The sequence below is a fragment of the Aulostomus chinensis genome, chromosome 23 (genome assembly GCF_037954235.1).
Source record: "Aulostomus chinensis isolate RoL2024-O1b breed Wild chromosome 23, RoL_Achi_v1.0, whole genome shotgun sequence".
NCBI classification, from domain to species: Eukaryota; Metazoa; Chordata; class Actinopteri; order Syngnathiformes; family Aulostomidae; genus Aulostomus; species Aulostomus chinensis.
Window position 1 is genome coordinate 8,049,929 of NC_141342.1, and position 23,051 is coordinate 8,072,979.

The 23,051-nt window shown below is 40.4% G+C and overlaps 1 protein-coding gene and 1 pseudogene across 2 annotated transcripts in view; one reads left to right on the forward strand and one right to left on the reverse strand.

Annotated features, from left to right (window-relative positions):
- snx29 (sorting nexin 29) overlaps positions 1–23,051 on the forward strand; it is a 187,443-nt gene that overhangs the window by 82,800 nt on the left and 81,592 nt on the right. The window lies entirely within an intron of this gene.
- On the reverse strand, positions 1,844–19,369 carry LOC147239355 (uncharacterized; annotated as a pseudogene).

The window sequence follows — 23,051 nt, forward strand, 5'->3', positions numbered from 1 at the left end:
GTATTTAGTCAGCCCCCAATTGTGCAAATTCTCCCACTTACAAAGATGAGAGAGGCCTGCAATTTTCATCATAGGTATACCTCCACTATGAGAGACAAACTGAGAAAAAAAATCCAGAAAATCCCATTGTCTGATTTTTAAAGAATTTATTTGCAAATTATGGTGGAAAATTAGTATTTGGTCAATAACAAAGAGTTCATCGCAATACTTTGTTATATACCCTTTGTTGGCAATTACAGCGGTCGAATATTTTCTGAAAGTCTTCAAGGATTCAAGGTTTTTATTTGCCATTTCTGCAAAAACAGACAGTCCAGGTACATTGGAAATCTTGTGCGGTATTTCTCCTAGTCGACAGTCATACGTGGAAGTCGAAAAAAATGTCAATGTACAGAATAAAAAATTATAAAAATATAATATAAATAACCGCAACATCCAAAAACCTATACACACAAACCTATATATGAGAGAAAGAGGTGTTGTAGTATTGCACTGGAAAGTGTTTGCTTTTGTATTGCAAGGGGGTCAATTTGCACATTTATCCCGGAATATTGCACAGTCAGTGAAGTAGTGTCTGGTTGTTTTTAAAGTGTTCAGTGTTTTTTGCCGTTTGCCATCAGTCTGACTGTGGCCAGGTAAAAGCTGTTGAAAAATCGAGTTCTGTGGGTTATGATGCTGTTCGCTCTGCTGTCTTTACAAGGTTTTCACACACTGTTGCTGGTATTTTTGCCCATACGTCCTTGCAGAGCTCCTCTAGAGCAGGAATGTATTGGTGCTGTCGCTGGGCAACACAGACTTTCAACTCCCCCGGAAGATTTTCTATGGGGTTGAGATCTAGAGACTGGCTTGACTGTCTGCACTCGCCCTGTTGTTCACACCACCCGACTCTGGATCGGGCTGCTGTTCACACTGCAAGATTTGTCGGCGGACGGGAGTGTTCAGAGTACACGACTTTCCTCTATAGGCGTGGCAGACTGCCCAGCTGGTCTCTGCAGGGGTTGATCCTCCAGAACTGCTCTCCGGCTCCTCAGATAAATTCATAAATTAATATGTCAGGGAGTGGCGCGTTTTGGACGGGAACGGAGTTCTGGCAGGTTTCAGTGTGTTTCATAAATAATATTGTTCAAACCAGTTGTCCATTCTAATCAGGAATTCTTGACCGTAAAAAACATAGACATCCACAAATTTTCCTCCTTTGTCTGAGCGCTGCCGAACGAGCACCTTCGATCAGCTGATCTGTGTTTACATGCTGAACGCCGCGACTGCTGCCAAGCGAGAGCGGCTGGGAAAACAGCCTCCACGGTGCGGCGAATTGCCAGTCTGCCGGTAGATGGTCCCGATTCATTCACGCCGCTCCCTCCCATAGCAGCGGTGCCATCCAGCAGGTAAACACAGCGGAGCAGCTGTTCACTACTATGCCACCGCTCCTGACTTCTGTGTTTCCCCCCGGTGTCTGCTTTCATTGGCATAGCTCCGTTACGTCACTGCGACCTGCGAAGTCCTGGATGTCTAGCAGTGGTAGATGTCCACTTTTTTCGCTGACGTCGCATGCGACCTCCCAGTCCATCGTCTTCCAGCTGTTCACACCTCATTACTTTTGTCAGGGCGGTTGTTAGTGCCTCACGCCGATTTGGGGGAGGGACTTGCCAACGCCTAAGATCGTGTAGTGTGAACTGGGCTTTACATGGATCAGTCGTCCTGGTCTCTTGGCAGAAAAACAGCCCCAAAGCACGATGTTTCCACCTCCATGCTTCACAGTAGGTAGATCTTCTTTGGATGCAACTCAGCATTCTCTCTCTTCCAAACACAACAAGTTGAGTTTTTACCAAAAAGTTCCATTTTGGTTTCATCTGATATTCTCCTAATCCTCTTTTGGATCATCCAAATGCTCTTTAGCAAACTTCAGATGGGCCTGGACATGTACTGGCTTGAGCAGGGGGACACATCTAGCATGCAGGATTTGAGTCTCTGGCAGCATAGTGTGTTACTGATGGTAGCCTTTGTTACTTTGGTCCCAGCTCTCTGCAGCTCATTCACTAGGTCCTCCCGTGTGGTTCTTGGATTTTTGCTCACTGTTCTTGTGATCATTTTGACCCCACAGGGTGAGCTCTTGCATGGAGCCCCAGATCGAGGGAGATTCTCAGCGGTCTTGTATGTCTTCCGTTTTCTAATAATTGCTCCCACAGTTGATTTCTTCACACCAAGCTGCTTACCTATTTCAGATTCAGTCTTCGCAGCCTGGTGCAGGTCTTCAATTTTGTTTCTGGTGTCCTTTGACAGCTCTTTGGTCTTGGCCATAGTGGAGTTTGGAGTGGGACTGTTTGAAGTTGTGGACAGGTGTCTTTTATACTGATAACGAGTTCAAACGGGTGCCATCAATACAGGTAACGGAGGACAAGAGGAGCCTCTTAAAGAAGAAGTTACACGTCTGTGAAACCCAGAAATCTATCTATCTATCTCTATGTCTATATATTTATGTGTATAAGAAGAAGGATAGAGCCAGCTCGCAGAGCTGCAGCAAGGAAACACAGTGAATAAAGTGTGTGCCCCGCAAATGCACCAAGCTATCCAGACCAGAGGCACTTGAAACTGCCAAACAAAGGCGAACAGCTCTGGCCACCCAACAGAAGAGATACACCAAGGAGGTAGAGGCCAGGAGAGTGAACAAGATGTTCTCCGCTGACCCAGCCTAAGAGGCAGCGTAACACCGGGAGTAACAACCAGCCAGGCCCACCAAGAGCTGAGATGGAAATGTACTGGAGGAGCACATGGGAAAGAGAAGTATCACACAATGCTCATGGTGAATTGTGAGGTATGAATTCATTTGAGGAGTGTAGTATTCGACCTGCTCTACTTGTAAACTGTCATGAGATAACTTTTGTTATTCTATACAAATAAAATTGATTTGACTACGTTACTGCACAATGGCGAGTGGACCTGTGGATTGACCACAAAAACCTCCCAGAACAAGGCCCAATAACCATCTCAATGGCAGACATCCAAGACAGAGTGTCAAAGATGAAAAGCTGGATGGCACAGGGCCCCGATATGATCCACCCATACTGGCTGAAGAAGCTAACTGCAGTCCATGAATGCCTTGTAGCACAGATGAACCAGCTGCTTAGGGATAGGACGCACCCAGAAAACTCTAGAGGCCAACTCAAAGCCAATAGTCTAAGTTAACATAAAGTGTGGCATGTACCAAGAAGATCCACTGTCACTGCTACTGTTCTGGATAGGCCTGAACTCCCTCAGTCAGAGCAAGTCAACAAGTGGTTAGGGATACCGACTCTGAAAAGGGGCAACAATCAGCCACCTGCTCATGGAATGGAACATGCTGGACTGAAAGACAGCACAGAGGCACTCATCACGGCAGCAAAAAAGCAGGCCCTAAGCACAAGAGCCATAGAGGCCAAGGTCTACCACACAACATCAGACCCATGGTGCAGACTGTGTAAGGATGCTCCTGAAATGATGGTCCAGCTAAAGGCAAACTGGATGGGATGGCAGGTCTCTGCAGGATGCTGTGGTAGCCATGCGGGTTCAGTGTACCTTCAATTTTGAATAAATCCCCAACAGTGTCACCAGCAAAGCACCCCCACACCATCACACCTCCACCTCCATGCTTCACGGTGGGAACCATGCATGTAGAGACCATCTGTTCACCTTTTCTGCATCGCACAAAGACACAGCGGGTGGAACCAAAGATCTCAAATTTGGACTCATCAGACCAAAGCACAGATTTCCACTGGTCTCATGTCCATTCCTTGTGTTTCTTGGCCCAAACAAATTTCTTCTGCCTGTTGCTTTTCCTTAGATGTGGTTTCTTAGCAGCTATTCGACCATAAAGGCCTGATTGGCGCAGTCTTCTCTGAACAGTTGATGTAGAGATGTGTCTGCTACTCAGACTTTGTGTGGCATTTATCTGGGCTCGAATCTGAGGTGCTGTTAACTTGTGATTTTTGAGGCTGGTGACTCTGATGAACTCATCCTCAGCAGAGGTGACTCTTGGTCTTCTTTCCTGAGGCGTTCCTCATGTGAGCCAGTTTTGTCGTAGCGCTTGATGGTTTTTGCGACTGCACTTGGGAAAACATTCAAAGTTTTTGCAATTTTCCAGACTGACTGACCTTCAGTTCTTAAAGTAATGACGAACTTTCATTTTTCTTTACTTCGCTGATTGGTTCCTGCCATTATATGGATTCTAACAGTTGTCAAATAGGGCTATCAGCTGCGTAACAACATGATTTACGCACAACACAACTGATGATCTTAACCCAATTAAGAAGGCAAGAAATTCCACAGATGAACCCTAACAAGGCACACCTGTGAAGTGAAAACCATTTCAGGTGACCACATCATGAAGCTCATTGAGAGAAGGCCAAAGGTTTGTAGCTGCCAACAAAGCAAGGGGTGGCTACTTTGAGGAATCTAAAATATCAAACATTTAGAGTTATTTAAAATTTTTTCTTTGCTACTTAAGCCATATATCTTGCTTCACATATTTGATGTCATATGTGATGATATGTGTGTGTATATGTACAGTATATGTATGTGTGTATGTTTATGTATATATATATTTACATATATATATATATATATATATATATATATACAAACACACATTTTATATATATATATATATATATATATATATATATATTTTTTAGACACAAAAATATATATTGAAAATGGTCGACCCATTGTGTGTGTATTTTTTTCAGAAGAACAACATTCATGGCCAATTTTGGAGGGACATACCTTAGTAATTTGGAACAAAGGCGCAGGCAGAATTTCAATTACAAACCGGTCACAGATTGTAAATAAAACATGCAACTTTCCATATATTGCATTGCGTGACTTTTGTGGTTTGTTTTGTGTTGTAGATGCACCAGTTCTACCTTCTCCTGCTTTACCCATAGAGGGCAGTGTGTCCACGAGTCTCTAAAATTGTGTGTGTGTGTGTGTGTGTATGTCTCATGCGCTGTAATTGTGTGAAGACGCATTCAGCCACTGACATCACTCTGTAATGTAGATTTACAGTAATGGCCTGCAAGGAAATGAGATGTACACCATTAAGTAGTTTGGAAAGACATCTTGCTCTGCCCCGCTGTGCAATGACCTGGCTCTATGAGGCGGCGTAACACCAACCCAGATCATTGATTTCACAAAAGCTTTGACTAATGATACTAGTGATGAAGTGGGAAGATAAGGTAAAAAAGCTTTTACAACCCTCTTTATTTCTCACCTCTGCCTCCTTTTTCTACACAGGGAATAAAATGGTGGGAATGCTTTGATAAGGATACAGAAGTGGAATTTAGCATGCATATGCACATGTCATGCTCTTTGCCATCTCTTTCCTCTGGCAGGTCTTCTTTTGTCCTTTTACCAGCAGCTTGATGAAGATGATGATGATGATGATGATGAATCACAGTGAAGATGCTTTCAACATGGAGGGTTAAAGCAAGAAATGTTGTTTGAAGTTTTTTTCCTGAATATTCTTCCCAGTTGTCAAAAATTTTTCCATACTTATTCTCGGAGCTTAGTACCTATCCCTCTTATTAAAATACATGGGCTAATTGAATTTGATCCAAATATGCTCACGTTTTTTTTTTAAGAGAAATATTAATGGTTATATTAAAAATAAGTCTTCTGATCAGGGATCCAGAATATGATCAAGGGTATGTCTTGCAATTTTTTTTCCCTGCTGTCCCAAAGAGGTCAAAACTCAATTTAAATTTTAATTAGGTACTATGTTTCCTTCTTTTTAGCCCGAGTCTGGCAACTTTTCGGCCTGGCGTCCCTTCCTGGATTGGATTTGCTCATTAATTTCTGGAGTTGGTACCACCCTAGACCAACCTTTTTACAGACTCATCTTTTAGTTAGAGTGAATTATTTTTCTTAATGACAGTATTTGTGTTGTGTGTGGTGTGTGTGTGTGTGTATGTAAGAAGGAGCGAGAGAGACAGTTTCATGACACTCCCCTTTTCCACTCATAATATTCTACTGATAGCATCAAAATCAAAGACCTCTAGTGATGCAATAACAAGCTATGTCGTGTCTTCTTTGCTGTGTCTTGCTTCTGCTGTTTCCTATCATCTCTCCCTCTCTGTCTATCTCTCTTCCTTTCATTTTCAGTAGTCCGCCATTGCCATTGGTCTGGCAACCTAAAAGGTTGCAACAGCACTTCTCAGTCCTCTCCTTCTCTTTTTAATTGAATTTAAGCTCTAGAATAGATTTTATTTGATACTAAATGAAATAATTGTTCTAATGAACTCTAGGAAGACAAAAAACCCAACCTATCTTCTCCTTTCCGATGTCCTCCAGATGGGAACATCAATTCTTAATGCTCTTTCTGCCACGCTGCTACCCGTCTCTCCCTCAGGCGTACAAATCAAGCACAGGGTACCAACTTGAACACTTAGTATCTTACTTTTCTTTTCTGAAGCACTTACACCAAGATTTAGGCATCTCCTTTTTCAATAAACAAAACCAAGACACAACAGCAATCTCATCTTTAAAAACACTCCACACAGCACTGACATTTCAGTGGTTGATTAACTTGTAATCCAAAATTGTACAGTAATTATAATGCACAAACCTAACAATCAATGAGAAGATTGGCCTATATTTGCAAGAGCTCTGGTTTTCTGGCTTTATATCTACACAAAAGAGAAAAGGATATCTATTTATCCAACCATATATGGAGATGAATGCCGGAATTACTCAAAATGTCAGACAGTGAAGGAAATGACAGAAGCAGATTTCTTTATCCGAAACCAACAAAGTGATGGTCCTCACTTCTGTTTGAAATAGTTCAAAAGAAAACATTAATTCTAATGTGAGGGCTACAACTAATTTTTTTAACAAACAAAAACTAATACCAAGTGAAAACATGTATTAGAAGCAGAACATTTTAAGGTTTATTAGTCCAAAGTGACTTCAGTGCAGCACTGGAGCACAATGTGATGTACTGGACAATCAATGAAAGGACATCATTTCAAAATAAAATCAATTAACTTACCGAAACAAAAAAAAAAGGGGGGGGGGGGTCAGTTAATATCATCTGGGCCCTGTCTGATATCGAAATGTCTGACAGACTAAAATCAGTCAGGCCATATTCAGAATGTCTCAAAATGACTTAACCTACGGAATTTTTTTTTACTTATTTGCTTACAGTCTCCAAAAAATGGCAGCAGGTTTTTTTTGTCTTTTGTAATCATTTTGATCGACAGATTGCAGTAGAAATGACAAAAACATCTGTGCATCTATCTATTTTCTACCGCTTATCTTGTTGAGGGTTATGGGGGGCTGGAGCCTATCCCAGCTGCCTTCTGGTGAGAGGTGGGGTTCACCCTGGTAGGTCCAGTCAATCGCAGGACCAACACATAGAGACAAACAACCATTCACACTCAGATTCACACCTACGGTCAATTTAGAGTATCCGATTAACCTCGTCCCCTCCTGCATGTCTTTGGACTGTGTGAGAAGGCCAGAGTACCTGGAGAGAACCCACGCAGGCACAGGGAGAACATGGAGACTCCACACAGAGAGACCCCGGGTTCAAGCCCTGAACCATCTTGCTGTAACGCGACAGTGCTAACCACTGCACCACCGTGCCGCCTGAAATGACAAACCATGTGCTTAAAATGTGCACCAGTTCTACATCCATTGAACAAAACCTCACATTTAATGTTTTAAAAGCAATAGAAATGTAATATTTTCCCTTGATTAATTGTTCACAGGCTATAAATGGTCAACCTTTGGTTTTCTGTGGAGATGTTCTGTAAATGTATTCATAATCATCTCTTACATTATGTCATGATTATAACAGTGACCCAATAGCGATTTTTCAGTTCGACCAATGTGACTTTTCCAGTTTTTTTGGTTGTTATTTGTTTTCTGTGACCAAAAACTGAATATTTTGGTATCTGAATAACCGGTTGCAAAACAAAACATCTGAAGATGGATGAACATTTTACACCGTTTTCTTATTTTCAATTGATCGGTTATAGGATACATAATGATAACGACAGGCATTTTCAGCTGCAGCCCAGGCCCCAACCTAACTAGCCTGTCAATCATGCCTGTTAGCCTGTCAGTCCTTGGTACATTATTCATTCTACCCCCACCTATGTTTCATGGGCTCTCTAATGCATTTTCACTATATTATCTGTTAAACTGACAGTGGAGTCAGTGGAATCACATTAGACGCTGTTACTTCAGTGTTTAGGCAGCGGTCCATGGCAGACAGATTGGCGAGACATGCTCACTTGTTGCTATGGCTTCATGTTGCCTTTTGAAGTATTAAGCAGTAATACAGCTGTAAAATGTCAAGACCAGTTGTTTTTTTTTTTTTTTGTATGCATATTGGATTTATTTCTCTGCTGCCATGATGCATGACAGCATTTTTAAACAGTTCTTTCCTCCTTAACAGTATTGGCTTTTGCTTTATTTTGGTTGAGATATTGAGAATCATACGTGTTGTTATTTTTTAACACAAAGGGACTGTTTTGCAGACAGGTAAACTTATTCACATGCTTTAAATACTACAAGTGAGGACTGAGGGAGCTTTAATTTTCAATACTGCAAAGCGCAATGATTCAGGGTGCATTGACCTCTTTGGGATTAATCATCATTTTTCCATTTTCTGTTCCACCAAATTTCAAAACCTATTCCAAAACCAAGCTTTATTTATATGGAAAATTTCAAAGAAATTTCAGTTTTAAATAATTCACAAGCACTTCACCAAATGGAAGGGTTTGAATGAGAAGACACTTTGAGACTTATGCACACTGAACAACCCAAGAAGAGAAATTATGTATCTGACCAGACAGCAATAAAAACACAATTAAAACAGGAATGGCAAAACAATAGATCCATGAAAGTAAAAGTTGTCAATAAAAGACTGAGTATAACACTTATAAATAAAGGATTTGGTCTAATACTGTTTACATTTGCTCATAATAAAACAATGATGAAACACAATAAAATACTAATAAGATTTGGAATGACTATATGTAAAAAAAACCCCATAGAATTATGAAACTCTACATTAAAGTCAAACTGTATATATGAGTTTCTATTTTTTATTTAAAAATATCCACATTTTCAGATCCTCTGGGATACTTTTCTGGTGTATCAGAGTAATTACTGGAAGCAGCTTCATCAGATTTTTTTTGGGTTCTGCTTCATGGAATAGTTAAATACGAAGAAATGGAGGATCTAAAGGGGCCCTCCAGGTTTGCAAACTTAAAGCATCTATGAAGCAAATCTAAATTTGTAGGCAGCTTAACAATTCTCTCACTTGCTTCTTGTACCTGCTGTCTAATTGTGGTTTTACTGCATGCTGCTTTGACGTCTTGAACCTTTCTAATTAGCAAATTGGCCTTATATGGTGGTCGGTCAGTGGGTGTGTCATGGTTAACTGCTGCTTAAATAGCTGTGCCAAACAGCCACAGCTGCAGAAAATAAATGGTCTATGTGATTAGGTTGATGTTAGTGGTGCAGGTGCTTTTAAGAACAGACACGATCAACACAGTAACCAAAAGGCAATTAGATTATCCTTGTAAAATAGAACCAATTAGCAGTGCAATGCTTCGTGGGAAAAGTGAGACAGAAAAATAATGTTTAGATGACATGAAAAATTGTTGGGCCTCACTTAATAATGTGCCAGTGACTCCTGATGTTGCTGATGGTTTTGTTGTAGCCTTACAAGACAGCAAACTAGCTGTTCCGTTGCCAGAGGGAGCAAATATCAATATACAGCCTGTTTGCATTCTGATGCAGTTAAGACCAAATAACCAATTTTATACCCACCAATTCAATTTATTATTAAAATGATATTTTTCTCTGTCTTTCAGTGACAGTTGAAACATTGCTGGAGGAGATTTACATGTCTAATTGTGCCCATTAACATCTGTTGTTTCATTTTTTTTTCTGGTTTTACAGGTTTGATGACTTTGCAGACTTTTTTTTTTATACGCAAGTGTCATCCATTAAAACACAACTCATTCTAGGCTTGGACTTGCTTTGATCTATGTCTGTGCAGTCACTCATTACAAGATCAATGTCTCCTGTGAGTACCACAAATCCAAAATGATAGACATACCGGTAGATGAGGCAAGACGCAAATTTAGCATTCTTTTTGCGGTGTCCAAGAATAAGATTTAAAAGCAAAGTCTGTATGTGATGTGGGCAAGATAGTGCTTCCATTCCCATTTCATACGTCATGCTGTGACATGTACATTTTCTTGTTGATTTGTGATCCAACACTCACCTCTAGGAAGAGAGTGTTATCATGAAACAGACAGACAGGCTGGCATTAGGCTAAAATAAACTCCCTAAAGTGATATTTCATCCAAAAAGTGTATTTTGCCTTTAAAGTACTCATAAATAGGTGTCTTGAGCTTGCAAAGATGTTTTCATCACCGATGCATCATTTCTTCCTGACTCCAGATTACAGAAAAAAATGCAACCACATATATTTCACTTGAGGTTAATGGTGCACTGTTGAACTACTGTGCACCATTAACTATGACTATAATTGGCCCATATTACCATGTTATCACCTGGTGTCTAATATTCTGCTAGGAGAATGCCATAACTACTACATTTGGGCCAAGGGGGATAAGAGTGAAAGGCTTGAGACTTAACTTGGACTTTTAGTTTCGGCGACAGTTTGATGCCATTCAAAATCATCATTATTCTCTGGAACTCCAATGTCAATTTGAGTCCTGGAGAATTCTTGGGTTGATTGTTTAAATCAGAGTAAAAGCATGGCACACCCAGACAAAATAGTTTTCAAGTCACATAGGAGTTCCACATTGTCCTAGTGGTGAAAAACAAATGAACTACTTGTATATTACTAACCAAGTATTCCTTGATGAGAGCATTGTTGTCCTTATTTACATAAAAAGACTTCCAGACTTTGTGCCCATCCTGCAAAAGAGAGCGCAGCCAATAAGAAGAATCCCCCCTTTAGAGATTTTCCAGGACAACGGCCCTCATTCACCAAATATATTTCGTGTTAAGTACATTTCTTAAATTGGTTCTTAAGCAAGAAAAGTCTTGAAGAAGTGTTCATCCTCACTGAAGTTCCAGTTTCTCCTTATTAGCACCCAGCCAGTCTTTGTTTCAAAACCTACTGAAGTTACAAATGGAAAATGAAAACAAACGTTGAGAGAATTCAAGAATGCTAAATGAACATCCCAATGGAATCAGATGTGTCAGTATTGAAGAATAAGTGCATCTGCAGAAATTAGATGATATAATGACAAAAAAGATACGTGAAATGCACTGTAGATGTTCAGTGATCACTGAATCCAGAGAAATGCAAAATACTGGTGAAGTACTAAAATAATTTCATTTCTTCACCAGGGAAGAAAATACTCGTGCTTTAGTGAGTGAGTGAGTGTAAAAAATAGGACACAGACTATGGAAAGGAGGGTTAGCATTTGAGTTCCATTTTGGTCCTATTTTCTTGAAGAGGAATAATCTATAAATAGTGTTCTGGAATGTGTATTACCATTTCATTTTTATATTGAGAGACTTTATCAAATTAAAGAACATGGAGTCTGAAGGACATAAGTAACACATCTGTCACTCATTGGGCCCTGCACATGATTGCTGTTTTCTTAAGATTACAATATTCTGATTTGCAGCAGCTTGCCTTGTTTCCATGGAAACTGTGTAGATGGATAGGCAACCCTGTGCCATTGAGAGCCAGCAGTCTACAGGTTTTCATTTCAACTAAACACTTCAGTAGCTAATTTCATTGATTACTTCCCATTCAAACAGGGAGGAGGAATTAGTGAAATCACCTGATGAAAAGCCGGAGAGTCGGCCCTCCATGACACATTTGCTTAACCCACCTCATGTCACAACCCAGGCACATAGTCAAGCTTTACAGATGGCTTTAAAGAATACATTTGTGCCTTTCTAATCCAGCCACCCCAAATCAATACCAAATTACACTGGAACACAGCGGATGGTAAACAGTTAGTCACGTTTGCCCTACTGTGTCAGAATGCCTCGTCCAGCTCCACTCTTCCTCTCCTTCTTGCAACTTATAACCAAATCACAGTGACCAACTATGTTACATTTTTGGCAGAAGCTCTAAAACAGATCTGTCCAAGCTATTTGTGAAGAATGTTTTAGGTCCATATTGTTAATCCCTCTGATTTCTAGTTCATTCTTCAATGATAACTGTCCATCCTTTGCATATTCAGGACAACAAATACTAATGTGATTGCAGGTCTCACATGTTTTGCTTAAATGTTTCCTAATGAGACGTAGAAATTAGTTTAATATAGCATGTCCCAGTCTAATCCTCATAATCATGCACTACTCTTTCCTTCTTCTCCCTGGTGATCTCCCCTCTCAAGTCTCTGGCACAAATACCGTCCTTTCGTATCCTTGTTCCATAACCTCAGCCACGATTGAAACCAAATTAAAGCTTTAGTTTCTGCTTTACTCATCACTGTTACCACTATTTTTTGCTTGAGGATGTGCTGCTCAATTTCCCTGGATGCCTATGCCTGAGCTGGTACATCATATCAATTCTTAGCCTTTCAGTCCCATGTACAGTCTGCATAATTTCACCTAGAATGTCATTTTAACTGCTTGTACTTTTGGATGAACTGTGCACTCACTTAACTTTCAGCATGGCTCGCTTTGTCATTCTCTGGATCTTTTCATCCAGATGTAAATATGTAAACAATGTCCACAGCTCTCTTTAATATGGTGTTCATGTAAGCCTGCAAATTGAGCATTTTATCACTTAAATCCACCAACATTAAGAATTAGAAGGTTTTTTTTGAGGTACTAGCCACGGTGGAAAGCTGGGATCGAACAACCATGATCAAATTGTTATTCAGTGCAAAAACTGAATTTGTTTCATTACCTTTCCAGAAAATCTCTATAAACCTTTTTATGGCTTTGTAAATCTGTGTGATAATTCATATTTAATTTCCTAGCTGAATGAAAATTTAGGTTCATTTTACCAGTGTGCCTCTTTCTTCACCTTATTTTTGGTATAAACTACTTTTTGGGATTGACTAAACTGCGGAATCTTGGGTAATTTTGGGACTGACCTCATTGTGTATTTGATGAAATTACCCTTGCAGGGCACAAAAATGGAGAAGGTATTCAAAAGACATAATGATGCAATGTGAGGTGCATTTTACTGCCATTTGCACCACAATTTAATTTCCCAAAAAAGCACGTCTCAATTTCATGAATGACCCATCAATCATAGCTGCAGCTTGCAGGAAGCACAGTGGTTGCAGAGAGGAGTGTGGGAAAGGAAGTCCACGAAACCTTTCATTCTGCTTCTCCTTCCCAAAATATTAGGTTGTAAATATTGTAAATAGATGGAAAATGCAAGGACATAAATATGTCTGACGTGCTTTATTTTAGGCCTTTTTTTTAGGCCCTGATACTTTTCCAAAACTGTTCCAAAACCCTTTTTATTATCAGGATGAATATCTTTTTTTTGCAGTCATGTATCATACTTAATACCCTCGGGTGTTCTTATGTGCTGCTCTAAGTTGTGTTGTACTTGTATGACTACATTAATCATTGTCATAAAGTGCCTGTTACTGTGCATCAGTTTTGCACTGTTTTGTAAAATCTGGCCCTTAGTGTCCTTTTTTATTTAGTTTATGCTAACCATATTTATCATATCTATTTGAAGAAGTAAGATTATTGTAATATTATTATTATTATTATTATTATTATTTTCATACTTGGAGAGGACTATCCATCCATCCATTTTCTACTGCTTATCCTGTTAGGGGTCGCAAGGGGGGGGGGGGGGGCTGGACCCCGGACCCCGGACCCCGGACCCCAGACGCCTTTGGGTGACACACGGGGTTCACCGTAGACGGGTTGCCAGTCAATCACAGGCCCAACACATATATACACAGACAACCATTCGCTCTCACAGCTACACCTACGGTCAATTTAGAGCATCTGATGAACTTAGTCCCCTCTTGCATGTCTTTGGATTGTGGGAGGAAGCCGGAGTACCGGAGAAAAACCCTGTGCCTGAGCCGGGGCTCAAGCCCGGAACCTTCTTACGTTGAGGCGACAGTGCTAATCACTTCACCACTGTGCTGCCTATGAGAGGAATATATTTATTTATCTTACTTTACATGAATATGAATCATGAAATGTTATTCTTCTTTTGGTATATGTTTGATTTGTTATTGTCCTGTGTTGACCAGGAAAGTGTGCAATTATGATGAGGAGTGTACAACACCTCATGCATCGCTAAACATAAATGCCTGCATGCTGTGTTATGGGAGTGCTTTTGTAATTCCCTTACTTTGCTGCATATTGTGTGTTTGTCTCAATTTGTAAGTAAGTGGTTGAACATGGTGTACCTGAGTATTGTTTTAAGTAAACCAGTTTGCATTTTGCATGCGATTGCTTTTGTAAATTTGTGAATGCTGTCAGCAGGAGTGTCGGAGTGTGTAAGCGCCCTGTGAATGCTTAATAACGCTTTTAATAGGTTGCAGCAGATTGAGCTGTGATGCTTTCACGCTGAGACATTTTTGGGTCAGAGCCCCCCAATAATTTCTTTGATCACAGGAATAATTAGGTTTTCTTCTTTTCTTTTCTCCCTGCTCAAAACACACATTCGCAGACATACACACCTGCTCGCACACATTTCTCTTCCATCCTTCAGTGAATATGGACGTATGGTACACACCTTCAGCTGAATGCAAGAGAAGCACCATTGGTTTGAAGACTTACAGGAAGCAGTACTATTGTCTTAATCCACAATACCTAGAGAAATTGAATTTAAATCAGAACCCTTGCTTCATTGTTCTCTCTTGAAACTACTGTCTTACTGGTTACCTATTTGTTGAAAATCTCTGAGCGTCCTGTGCTCGAAGTGGAAGAAACCCAAATTCAATTCAGCCCTTAACCATGTTTCTTTCCTCGAGTTTTTTTAAATTTTAGTACTACAAACCTATCTTGCCATGAAGGTGTATCCCTGAGGCCAGGAATTTGGCAGGTTTTGTTTGCAATTTTACTTCTATTGAGATGGAATCATGATAAATGAATGGCAGCAAAATGCAACATTTAAATAATTGTCGTATTATTCAACCTGAGACCAATTTTCCTCTGCATTTGTATTGAAATAATTGATAGGGACCATATGATGACCAGATGATGAAATGTTCCAATACTAACTGCACGAAAATGCTATGCCAAAATCCACCAAACGGCTACAAAGTAAACATAAGGGCCAACCATTCACTGCTTAAAGAGCTTGTTTTTGACACTGACAGGCCAAGGGTTATGCCATCGATTTCTCACATCATTGAAAAGAATCCACAGAGACTGATTTCATATCCTTGATCGGAGGTGTGAATCCACCCCAAACTCAGGATCCTTTCATTTATGCCAGTCAGTGGAAATAATAATCTGAACCTGTCGGTGGTAAAAACCCTCCAGTCAATGGACTTGACTTGAACAACATGAAGTAGCTTCCTCAGAATTGGAACAGTCCCAGTTTATCATTTTAACCCAAATCTGTTAATATACAGAGGGGCCAAGTTGAAATGTACAAAAAGAGTACTTTAATCATCAAAACTCATTCGACCCCCTGACATTAACAACGTTTATTTCGGTATACAATATGTAGAGGTGAGGTAAAGTAAAAGCACCGATGGCAGAAAAACAACTTTTTGTAGGAAGAAATATATATAAAAGTTTGAAACACCCCAGCAACGTGGCTTTTTCTGTCTGCAGATTTATTTTTACACAAATGAGTTTCCTTGCTTAAACCTCAGCCATCAATATGCTTAGTATACACTGAATGAAGAAACTTTTCACAGGTTTAATTTGTGAAATACTATTTTGCATTGGCAATTTAGCTGTTCTGTTATTGTGTGTGTGTGTGTGTGTGTGTGTGTGTGTGTGTGTGTGTGTGTGTGTGTGTGTATTTCCATGTTTGTAATTTAGATTGCACTTTGCTGTGAAATCAGTGTCGGTCAATCTCTTTACATGTCTTCACATTCCCTATTAATATTTATCAAATCATTCCACTGTAATCTTAATATTGATTGTGAGCACCTCCCCTACATGAGCAGTATCTTATCTTTTTCATCAGAGGCAGGTGTGAGCGCTGCTCCCATAATTCTTCACTTTCACCTCAGTGATTTTGAAAGGTGTGAAGCCAAAACAAAGGCTGAATGCTTTAGATTAGAACGATGATAAAATGAAACTTTAATAATTGCCGCAGGGAAACTGGGCCACAGCAGATGTGGAGACCAGATGACAGATATAGAGCAAATGGAGGCTTGAAGTCAATACAAGTAATCACGACGACAGCACAAATTGTTCTGTGGGTAAAACACAGACAAAGAAAAATAGGGCAAATTTGTTGGCAGGACCAGAGGGGTGTACTATGAGGCAAGATTAGTGGGTTAGCGAGGTATGTTGAGACTAAAGCCAGGGTTTTTAATGTCACGAAGGTGGCTCTCTTTTAACCTGGCTAGATCACCATGGTAACTGATGTGGCAAACTTAACCCGGTCCGGAGCAGGTTATGTTCCGAGTTTCAGCTTAAATCGGCTATAAAAAAACACTGCCCTTTCACTAACCACCTCATTTGAATATGGCATCACCATTTTTGAAAAATCCGGTGGACCTCGGCACAATTATTGCGCAAGGTTCTCTAAGAAGGGAGGGAGTATTTTGAGACTGGAATGATCTGCTATCATTTCCTTACATCATTCTCTATGAACGCTAAAGATTCTCAGCTGCTCAACTGCTGGAGTCATATGTGAGTAACTCCCCAAAAAGGAGCCATGCACTCACAGGAGCACAAACTGTGAGCATATCATTGCGTTTTTTTTGCCATGGGAACCTACATGCATTCAGTTGGTGATGCACAAAATCTGAGCAAGAATATTGTATGCCACACTATTCGCAAAGTTGTACTTACTCTCACTGAACTATTGAATATGTTTATAGTGCTCCCTGGCCATTTGCCCACAATGGCTATAAAAGAGGCCTTCTATAAAATTGCAGGTAACATACATTTATAGTTCACTATATTAATGATCAGTATGACAAATACTTGCAAGTGAAATGTAATGTATAAATCTAATTCCTTAATAGGATTCCCTTGGGAATTTAAGCGCTTTGGATGTGGGAGGCACAGAGAGTGCATTGAGTGGTAAAATAAATTTATAAACTTTCATATTTACACAATTGGCAATTTTCTGCCAGCCTTTCTCCCTCTCCTTATTTGCAGCAACTGTGTCGCTTTTTGCTTTCGTAATTGTTTGATATTGTTCATCACCCTCCATTATAGTCACTTGTTCTACTTGACTAAAGTAGGCGGCGCGCAATCTGTCGATTTCCAAAGAGGCAAATGATGTGTTAAACACCCCTTGTATGGACGTACACAGAGCCTGAAGCTGAAAACCTGAATTGACAAAGAAAGATCATATCCACTGTCGTGATACCAAGTATCTCTGATTGCGAGTTGAGGGTTTGTCGAGCCAGCTTATTGAAAGAAAGCCTGGCTACGCTGTATGAAATATATTTATAAAACATACCTCATTCCACTCTGTCACTTTTTGTCATCACACTGATACATACTGGGTGGGCCACACAATCACATCAATGATTTGAAGAGTTCTGAAGTTGACAAAGTTCTATTGTTGAATTTCTTTCTATAGTGAAGTGTAGTTGTGAGGGAACTGGTGGTAGAGGTATGGTAGCGCTTCCTCACAGTAATCCAATGGGATTGAATTTTCTTCTGGTTTTGTTTGACTTGATCAGCAGTTGTTGGGTGATTAAGTGATTAACTGGGTGATCAAAGATGTATGTTGGATAACATAAATTGTCTGTTGATCCCTGACTTGGCACACACTTACCCCAAAGCCACACTGCATAATCATTGTAAATAGTATTCTCTCCTCTTTTATTGCATAATTTTCCTGCAATTTTGAGTTCAGCAAATTAATTTACTTTCTTACTACAGGGAAATGAGATGACTGATGAGGACTGTGAAATGAAGTTAATAAGGAGAAATCAATATTTCCCTGTTTGCTCCAAGATAAATATGGTTTTATTTCAGTTTAGAGAGGTTTCTTTGGTCTGCTCGTCATCTGTGATAATTGATTTTAATTTTTCTACCTTGGTGCAGCTTCTCAAATTCCTCTGTGCATTGTTTTGTGCCTAAACATGAGTTCGCAAGACTCTTTCAACTCAAGACGCGAAACAGAAATTGGGTAACTCCCCAAGAATCGACACAAAATCACTGCATTAACCAGTGACTTGTCGCAAGCAAGTCACCATCACCTGGCGGCATCAGATGGTCTGAAACATAATGTCCCTGAGGTGTTCCATTGGATTTAGGTCAGGTGAACATGGGGGCCAGTCAGTGGTATCAATGCCTTCATCCTTGAGGAACTGTCTAAATTCTCTTGCCATATGAGGCCAGGCATTGTCATGCACCAGGAGGAACCCAAAATCCATCCTTTGCACCAGGAAGGATGTCATCGTGTGTGTGCGCATGTGTATTTTTATATATATGTGTATATATGTATATATAAACACACACATTTACATATATATATAAGTGAATGGAGGCCCTTTGATTGAGTATATCCTTGATGCAGTTCTTGAAACAATGACATTACATACACAAAACATAAAAACATCACTGAAAAAAATGGCAGTGTAATTGTCTTAGGCTTCATCACTCTGATGCCCTTCACAAAGTACTTTTTGACTTTCTTACTATAAATGCTATATAAAGGAAGTGTAAGGACATCTAACCTAAAGGCTGTTGAATGTCTTTGCCCATGTTCTTCTCCTCCGCAGCATCAGTAAAGAGGTGTAAGATGCTGAAAAACACACTGATCATCTCAAATGTTCTGCATGAGGCTTATTTTGATCTTTTTACATCTCCAGGCCCAAAATATCTTGAGCCTTGTTGAAGCGATCTACAGTACCAGGAGGTTGGCAGATGTCGCCATATGTGCGCTGTGCATTTGGGGGGGTTATCAGCCTCACTTTGGTATTGAGAGTATGAGCAATCAGCAGAAACCACGGTGCACCACTCTCATTAGACACCTAATTATTAATAGGTGTGTTTCGGGCGTGACATCAATCCAACCAATCATAGTGCCACATATTCCTTTTGAAGCTGAGGCTGTGCTCGGACTTGATGTGTTGCTATTTCAGAAGCCCATGCATTTCAACTTGGAAAAGGCAAATGCTTTCATTTGTGAAACAGACCTCCTGGTGTGCCAGGTGAAGATGTGCATGGGAGCAACAGGCATCCCCCCGAAGCCATCAGGGGTGAGGCAGGCCTGGGAGGAGGTGGCACCCAATGTTTCCATATTTTCACACATCATTAAAACCACGGGGCAATGCTATTCTCATTGGTTGATACACCCTTTAAATAGCACTTCACACATAATGCCATTGACCAAAGACCAGCCTTTTCTTAGTCTATGGCGCAAATGTTTTCTGTTGTCCCAAAATAGCAATGTACCGTGGTTGAACCTCATTAACATACCTGCCAGCACAGGCAGAGCTATAGTTGAACCTCATCAACATACTGAAGCACCTGCCAGTGCAGGCACAGTGCATGTTCATTTAGTCGGTTGGTGAAAGCGTGTGGGCACTTCGCATTAAAATGTTACTTTTGCAGGCTCTAAACGGGCAACACACTTGTGCTTCACTGAGCAGCAGCTTGCGCCATGCCTTAAATAGGGAAAAAAAATAGTCTTTCTACAATGACTCGGGCGGCACAATGGTGCAGTGGTTAGCACTGTCGCCTCACAGCAAGAAGCATCCGGATTCAGCCCTGGCTTGAGCACAGGATCTTTCTGTGTGGAGTTCTCTGGCTTCCTCCCACAGAACAAAGACATGCAAATGGAGACTAGACTCATTGGACTGACCGTGAAATTGACCGTAGGCGTGGCTGCGAGTGTGAATGGTTGTCTGTCTATATATGTTGGCCCTGCAATGGACTGGTGACTAGTCCAGGGTGAATCCCGCCTCTTGCCTGAAGGCTGGTGGGATAGCCCCCCCCCCCCCCCCCCCCAAACACACACACAACCCTTAACAGGATAAGCAGTAGATAATGGATGTATATTGACTCATAAATTATTATTTCTTGCCATTTATCAATATCCAATTTTATACTTGAGTTTCGCAGGGGTCTTCCAAGCTGCTGACACATTTTGTTCAAGGAGTGTGTCAGTGAACCATCTAAGAACAGCTCATGTCAAATAATCCAAATTGATTTCACATTGCATTACCTGGAAAAAGGCTTTTGGATATCTATTAAGGTTTTTGGGACCTAACTTGACCCCATGTGTCGTTTGAAAAATAAGACAAATAACTGCCTACACAAGTTTCCTGATGACAGGTGGTTGATGGCACTGGTTTTCTGTCGAGCGTTTTTCTGGAGACTTGTAAAAACAGAGAAAAAAGAAGTAGCACACAGAAATGGCCAGATGGTTTCAAATGATTGGTTTAAATCTGGACTGGTGCAATATTTTTGAGGACACTGCCCATTTCCTCTCTATATTATAAAGGTTGCAGATGGCTGTATTTTAGTGTTAATTTCATTGAGGGAAACTAGTCAACCCTGCTGATTGATTTGAAGATTATTTTGGATAAATTATAATAAAACAGTGATCAAATTGACAAAAATGAGATTAAAATTCAAAGAGATGTTGTCAACTAAAACAAGTTTATAAAGTTAACATGATGACTACAATTCAACCAATATGCATTTTAGCCCCCTGATAAAAACTAAATCAAAATCAGCCCAAAAAACTGCTGCATTACTACTTTGTGACTCCAGAGTGCAAAAAAGAGCCAGCCAAGGATATTTAACTTGACGTTAATGGTCCTCCCATGGCACCAACTGCAAGCAACAGCAAAACTGTAAAAAACTTTTGTTTACAAGTGCATTTGCAATGTCTTCTTTTTTCCAGCCATTCTCAGTTATCCACAGAGGCTTTTCATCTGGATTGAAAATAAACCATAAGCCTGTTTTCTGCTTTGTCATTTGTCTCTTTTTCATGTCAGTACTGAACCAAATGTTTAATTAATTTATTGATTTTTTTTTTTTTTTTAGCTCAAATTAAAGTTTTGCTCTTGTTACTGCTTGTTGGTAGCCATCGGGCATAATTACCTTTGAGCTAAATCTATGTGCTGGATGTCTCTGTGTTCTTGAGTTACAAATAGGTGATGCAATGGTTAATGAGAAGCATTTTTGTGAGCCCAAGGCACCTATTTGTGAAAACTTGAAAGGTAAAATACACTTTTTGGGAGAAATATCACTTGAAATGTGTGTGCGCCAAAATTGAATTAGGTCTCTGTTGCTTCATGTTACACTGGCCTGATAGTTTTTCTGTAATACTAAAAGACACATCACTAGGTTTTACAATAGCTGTCAAAATAAACAGTATTTCGCTTGATAATCCAAATCCTCTATATTTGATTTATTTTAGTTTAATCGTTGGAGGCAGTAATTTTTTCAGATTCATGAGTAAACTAACTCTGAGCTCAGTCACAGTTTTTACTCCACATATTTTTCTTTCGTGCTGAGAGAGAGTGAAGAAGGTGCGTTTGTGTATGTTTTTTCAGTGTACCTGTGTGATCAGGATCTTGGTGATGGCTCACTGGTGGCCAGGAGGCCTCTAAGCCAAACAGCTGGCTTGGAATCTGTTAATTGGAGCCATCAAAACAGGGGAGAGTAGCAACCTCCATAATTCTCATGTGTTTGTGAATGAAAGTCTGAGTTTGGTGCATGTAAAAAGAGTGGGCTGTTCTTCAACAACACACGCACGGGCTCATACACACATGCTCATACACAACGGCTCCTGTTATCTGAGAGATGAATGTGAGAAATTAACTATGAACAATTAGAAAATGAAAGAAGAATGTTTTTGATAAGCGCCTGTTAATTAACTCAGTCAACTGTTTGCCTGGTCCCTTGCCATACATCATCAGTATATGGCCTGACTATGTGTGTGTGTGTGTGTGTGTGTTTGAGTGAGAGAGAGAGAGAGAGAGAGAGAGAGAGAGAGAGAGAGAGAATGTAATCGTTCGGGCAGCCAAGCAAGAATACATTTTGTCCTCTTCCCATTTTTGATCTTGTAGTTTTATAATGAAAATTGTAATCTTGTTTTGCCTTTGACATCTTCATGCATGTGTGGCACAAGTATTACCCTGGTTGTGTATGAAATTAATTAATATGCATGGTGAAAATTGGCTGCCCTGCAACAGAGTGGTGACCTGTCCAAGGTGTACAATTTCAGCTGGGATAGGCTCCAGCACCCCCCCGCCCCCCTCCCCAACGGCCCATAGCGGTATAGAAAATGGATGGATGGATGGATGGGAAAGGGGCCAGCATGCAAGATTAGAGGCACAACATCACAGTTGCACAACAGCATGGTACGCTGGCAAGTTGAATTTAATCGCAGTGAAGGACAGATAAGAGAAATAAGAAATTTAAGTGGAGAAGGACAAAAGTACAAACATTTCAAAGGTAAAATTTGTGAGGAGGGAAAGAATGAATGAAGTTTGCTTAAATGTGTTGTGATTTTGGATGCAACAAAGAAAGACAGGAAGGCGATACAGGAGGAAGCTTGAGCATATCAAGGACATGATTTAAGCCAAAAGTTAAGAAAACAAGAAAGAACAAAGGAGGGCAAGCGGAGGCTGGGAGAGACGGAGCCATTTCATAAGAAGATCCGATATGGAAGACAAGATCCACAGAGCCCCAATTTCACACTGATGTTAGTGGGTTGGTACTGTTACAGCCTTACACAGAGTGCTTCACTTGATTGCACATTAGTCCTGTTGTTGAGGGAGCCCTGCACATGTTTTATTTAGCAGGCTTGCTCTGGCTTGTCGAGCGCCTGGCTGGTGGTGGATGGACATTTGTTTGTTCTCCAGCCTGTGCGCTGTGTGTGCCCGGGGTCGCAGAAGCGGAGCCATGTCTCCTTACTGCTAATGGACGGAGCTGCATTAGTCAAGTGCGTCAGCCTCTGTGCCGCT